We start from the raw sequence: 6,469 nt of genomic DNA on the forward strand, positions 1-6,469 counted from the left end.
TTTAAAGATTACCTCTTCCTCATCTGAAGAGCTATCCTCCAATCTGAGTAAGTTGGAGGCGCTGGGTTTCTTTTTCTTTGAGGTTCCTACCTTGGCAGCTTTCCTTTCAGCTTTCTTGGTCATCCTGGCTTGTTTGGCAGCTTCATGGTCATATTTGGCTTTCCAAAAGTCATCACCAGCCTGTGGGAAAAGTTAAAGAATCATGAGTATCAAGAAAGGTATCATATATCCGTAAACATTTGTTATGATTGATAACTTACTGCAGGGGCCGGGTTATTCTTGTAAAATGGAAGTAAACCGAAGGCGTTGCTCGTCATAGTGCCCACCTTCAGCAGTGACTGGGTTATAGCATCCACCATGTCATCTGGTAAGTCGTCAGGACTATGGCGTTGCAGATTAGTCTTTTCTCCAGTATAAGTACACATTAAGCCGGGACGACGGCTTAATGGAAGTATTCGCCAAGCAACCCAGACTCGGACCAGATCGATGCCGTTTAACCCATTTCCCAAGAGAGCTTTAATCTTCCTGATGGTAGGATTGAGAGGCACGCGTTCAAGTGTTGTCAGCTTGTTTGGTAACCGATGGTTAGATTCAAGGCACAGGGCGCGAAAGCCGGGCAGAGGCTTTTCATCAGCTGAAGAAGTGTCCTGACAGTAGAACCACGTCTGGTTCCAAGATTTGGGGTGACTCGGCAGCTCAGCATAAGGGAAAAGACAGTCTCTACGTCGTTGAATTGAGATACCTCCAAGCTCAAGACTGGGCCCGTTAGCGCGCTCATTTTGCCGGTTCATATAAAAAAGTTCCCTGAACAAAAGCAGACTCGGCTCTTCTCCCAGATATACCTCGCAGAGGACTTGGAAATTGCAAATGTTTGAAACGGAATTGGGTCCGATGTCTTGAGATCTAAGGTCAAAGAAATTTAAAACCTCTCTGAAGAATTTTGAGCCGGGAGGAGCGAATCCACGGCTCATATGATTCGTAAAAATTATTACTTCCCCTGCTTTGGGGAGAGGCTTTTCTTCAGACGGGTCAGGGGCACGGTATGATATGACGTCCTTTTTTGGCAGATGACCAGATTTTACAAACTCAGCTAGTTTGCTATCGGTCACTATGGATGGAACCCAATTGCAAGTTACAGGGGCCTTGGTAGCCTTAGGAGCCATCACAGCAATTGGCCTATGGAAAAACAAGAAGATCCGGTTCAATTTTAACCCGTGAGGAAAATCTTGATTAAAGTGGCGGCTTAATGAGGGGCCTAATGACATAAGGATGACTGTGCAACAATATTTAAGCCGCTACAAGTATCAAAGTGCAATTCAAAATTTTTCTGGGTTATGAGGAGCAATTAAAGTTCTGCGTCATATATTTAATCCGGATGCCTCGACAGTTGTGTTTCAGGGTGTTTACCAGAAGAGGTGTTCCGGGTGATAAAAACAAGTTTCACAGATAACAGTTATTATTCTGGATCAAAATATTGCTCTGAAAGGGAAATTTTCTAGACCTAAAATAGGGCAGGGAAATTCATGCGTTCGAAGAGGATTTCTGAACAAGGGAAATGAGATCTATTTTCATGCAAGATCAACATAGACAAGCACTGCAGCAGTTCTACGTGGTTCAGACGATCTAAACAGAGCATTGGAAGGAACTAGCGAGGGTTTGGTGTCAGACCGTGATGAACACCGACGAACTCAGCAATGATCTAATGCAGATCTGAGAAAGGGAATGCGAAGAACTCACAGATGCGGATGTGCTGCGGAGGGTCACCGTTAATCTCTTGTCAGAATCAGGTCGATGCAGCAGCCTGAGTCGGTGAAGACGAGAGGTTCGACGATGGCGGCGGCAGAGCTCAGGAGGAGGCGAGAAGAAGAATATGACTGAGGGGAAAGACCTAGGTCGCTCTACTTATAAGGAAAGACTGACCAAGAGGGCGCGAAAAACGAGGAGATAACATTCATTATCCAGCGGCTCTAGCGCCTCGATTCTCGGGATGGTTAATAAAGACAAAGATCCGTTGAAGATGTGACGGCATAAAAAATAAAGCTTTAATGAAGATGACGTCACAGAGATTTAACCCGGAGTTAGATGATGATGTCACGACGGGTTAAAATCCTTCGTGCAAGATAAAGACTGCAGGGCGGTTCAAATGGTATTTTAAGATTGACGTGAACCGGTTCAAATCAATCTGGGGCCTAATGTTGGGGATATAACTATTTGTGTAAGCCGCCCAGGAGGGGTCGGGTTATGCAAAGAGGACTCACCAGAGAGAAGCCCAAGACAAAGTATGAAGATGGCGGTTCATAGAGAGCTTAAGGCCCACATGCGACTTAAGGCCCGTTGTAGTAACCCGCTGTAATAATATTACTTGTATCATAAGGTAGGCTTAACTAGTCACCGAGCCGGACATTGTTTATGAGCCGGCCGGGACTCTGTAAGCCGCAGGGCGTCGACCCGTGTATATAAGGGGACGACCCGCTGGCGGCTTAGGGCAAGAAACAACTCATCGAGAGCCAGGCATAGCATATCTCGCTCCTTGGTCATCGAAACATCAATACCAACCCAACTAGACATAGGCCTTACCTTCACCGTAAGGGGCCGAACTAGTATAAACCCTCTCGTGTCCTTTGTCCCGTTTAACCCCTTCAAGCTTCCTAGTTGCGATGGCTCCACAACTAAGTCCTTTCACGAGGACATCTGACGTGACAATTCCACGACACCTACTAAACCAGTAAGTATTTCAAAAAATGCACATACTGCAATGTACATAGCATCCTAAATCACAACCCTTTGCTAGCAAAGATAACAAAATGCATGTCACGCCCAATATGCGACCCTATCCTAAAGGAACTCAAAGGTCCCACCAAGTATAGAAGCGCATATTGGAGACGCTTTTGCAAGGTAGATATCATTACATCGTACCATTACATAATAGTTGGAGATACATACAAGAGGCATACAATGCCACATGGATACAACAACATCATACATGAGAGCAACATCTGACTATGGATGAAACACAAACAAAAACTCAAACGACATCCACCCTGCTAGCCCAGGCTACCGACCAGGAACCTATCCCCTGAACGACGAAGCAGAAGAAGAACCGAAAATAAGCAAGCATCGCTCTCACGTCATGATCATTGCATTACCTGTACCTGCAACTATTGTTGTAGTAATATGTGAGCCACGAGGACTCAGCAATCTCATTACAATGGGTATAAAGACTAGCAAAGCTTAATGGGTATGGAATAGATAAGTGGTGAGGTTGTAGCAAGCGACGAAGCATTTGTATGGTGGCTAACTTACGGTTACAGGAATAAGATGAGAAGCTACGTAAACGGTGGCAAACTAGTAATGATCAAGAAGTGATCCCGACTACTTACGTTCAAACATAACACCACCGTGTTCTCTTCTCGACCCACTCAAAAAGAGACCATCACGGTTACACAAGCGGTTGGGTATTTTAATTCGAGTCTGGTGTCAAGTTCTCTACAACCGAATATTAACAAATTCCCATCTGCCACATAACCGTGGGCACGGCTCTCGAAAGTTTAAACCCTGCAGGGGTGTCCCAACTTAGCCCATAACAAGCTCACGATCCGTGGAGACAATCCTCCATCGAGGGACATCCGATCAGACTCGGAATCCCGATGCACAAGACATTTCGACAATGGTAAAACAAGTCCAGCAAGACCTCCCGGCGTGTCGACACCCTGATAGTAGCCGCGCGTATCTCGTCTAAGGCCACGACGGATGAGTTATGGTTATAGCGACCAAAATACCCCAAGTTGCCAAGGGGCGACTCCGCAAGCTGCTCTACTTTGGGACCAACACCATCAGCACTGGCCCCCCTCTTTACGTATAATTACTACTCGGGTAGCGCTAACTCCCTATGCATCAAATTTAATATCAAGTTTAGTTATTATATTGGGCAAATGGTAAAACCAAAGTTGGGCCTTGCTGGAAGAGTTTTGTTCAAAGTGAACTGTCAAGAGGGGCCCATAAACCCACACCGTGTTAGGGATGCAAAATCAAGGAACATAACACCGGTATGACGGAAACTAGGGTGGCAAAAGTGGAACAAAACACCAGACATAAGGCCGAGCCTTCCACCCTTTACCAAGTATATAGATGCATTAATTAAGTAAGAGATATTGTGATATCCCCAAATCATCATGTTCCAACATGGAGCAATCTCCACCTTCACCTGCAACTAACAATGCTATAAGAGGGGCTGAGCAAAAGCGGTAATTTAGCCAAACAATGGTTTGCTAGGAAGGGTGAAAGAGGTTAGAGGATGACCTGGCAATTTGGGAGGCTTGATAAACAAGTGGTAGGAAGCGCGACATAGCGATAGCATCAAGACAACTAGCATAGCAATGATAGTAGTGAGATCCAAGGTAACGGTCATCTTGCCTGAAATCCCGCTAGCAAGAAGAACAGGTCCATGAAGAAGACGAACGGGCATAGACGAACCAAGCGTAGACGAAAGAATCCTCACGATAGCAATGAAACAGGAACTATCAAGAAGAAGCACAACCGGAAAGAAGCAACCAACATGGTAAACAACCAACACATAAACAAGACATGATGCTCAACCAAGTATGATGTATGATAAGATTAAATGGTGGTTAACATGGCAAGAGGTGAAACATAATAAAACTACCTATCTATACAAGTTTAAATGAGGCCGGAACAACAAACAACAATTCCGAAAAACAACCATGTGCATATTTTGAATTTGGTACTGTTATGCCCTATACACAATTTTAATGTTGTTGAACATCAAAATAAAGTGCAGCAAGTTAATCTATGCACTTTTCTAGACAAGTTACGTATAAAGAACATTTAAAACCGAGCTACGGTTAGTTAGTTAGGAAATAAACTTTTTTAGCATGTCATTTAAGCAAATTAATTCAAACAGCAAGTTAAACATTTTAAACAGGGATGAAATATACATATTATGAAAGTACAGGAAAATCTAAGCATTTTACATATATAACATGTTTTATTTGGATGCATGGACATTTAGTTATGAGCATTTTAAAATGATGGCATTTACTGTAAATATGCGTGCACTGAAATTAGACAAATCCCAGCGAACATAAAAAAAAGGAAGCGGGCCAAATGATACGCACTGTGGAAGGCCAGCAGCAGATCTGGCCCAAAGCGGATGAGTGATTGTGCAGAGAAAAGAAAACAAAGCAAAAAAAAACTCGAACTCAGTACCTCTCTGAGGAAAACTGGCGCGTTGACCAGCCCAGCTAGGACGCGTTTATGTAAAACTGAGGAAGCTAGTTTACTTAAGTCAGTAATAGAAGGTCAAGCCTTCAAAGCCATGGCTCACGGGAATGCTCGCCGATGGCGAAAGCGAGCAAAACAGCGGGGATTCAAGCTACCGGACAGCAGCGGGCTTGCGGAAAACTGTGAAGGTAGCAGCTATAGGGCATGCACATGCTAACGCTCGAGCAAGAGCTCGTGCTCCTCTCGGGTGCAGCGCGGCATGGTGCTGGGCTATCTGCGGAGGTCGCGAGCGAGCAGGCGCAGGTGTGGACAAAGGAGGGAAGTGCACTGCAAGATGGGCGCGTGCATGGGGGGCCTCTGCGGGTGTTGTTGATGCGTGTGGACTCGCTGAAGATGCATACATTGGATCTGAACCAAGCGGAGAAAGATAGAGAGACAGGGCCAGGCTTGCAGGTCGAGGTGCTCATCCACGTCCACGGTGGGGCGTGCAGGCGTGGAGCGGGGCGGCAAGGTGAAGTGAAGCAGGGGCCCGAGCGAGGTGAGTAGGGACAAGATCCGAATGGGGCACGGAAGCATTTTTCTAAAAGTTTCAGAGATTCGCCGGAGCAGCAAGGGCACGACGATGGCATGGATCTAGCAGTGCCTCCGGTGACCTAAAAAAGACAGGAAGAAGAGGGAGGTAAGCAGGTATACCTAGCTCACCCCAGGACACAGAGACGGCCACGGAGACGAACCAGAGGCGACGTGGACGAGCTCTGAACCCGACGTGGTTCCTGTCCGAGGAAGAAGGAAGCAGGGGAGGACGCCAGGCACGGGAGTTGGCGAAGCAGAGGAAGCAGACAAAGTTGAGGAAGAATATCGTGGCGCCCTTGACCCTTCTTGCTACTGGCCTTGCTTGTAGTTGAAGAAGACGACAAGGAGGCCCCACAAACGATGGCGGAACGCGCGCGGTGGTTCTCTGCTCCTCTGTTTCCTGAGGAAGAAGGAGAAACAGAGGGAAGGAAAGGGATGGCGGCGGCGAGAGGGAAACCCTAGGGGCACGGACGCTAAGCGGGGCTTCTTATAGGTGGCTAGGAGGGGCGCGGACGGCGAGACCTCGACGTCCGTGAAGCAGAGCTCATAGCGCTGGCACTCCTGAAGGCAGAGGAGGGAGACGGCACTGTAGCGGAGTAGGTGGCCGTGAACAGGGTTTGGGCCAGCTGGAAGAGGCCCAGGTGGGCTGCGGGCT

Source organism: Triticum dicoccoides, chromosome 2B, assembly GCF_002162155.2.
Source record: "Triticum dicoccoides isolate Atlit2015 ecotype Zavitan chromosome 2B, WEW_v2.0, whole genome shotgun sequence".
In the NCBI taxonomy this organism is placed as follows: Eukaryota; Viridiplantae; Streptophyta; class Magnoliopsida; order Poales; family Poaceae; genus Triticum; species Triticum dicoccoides.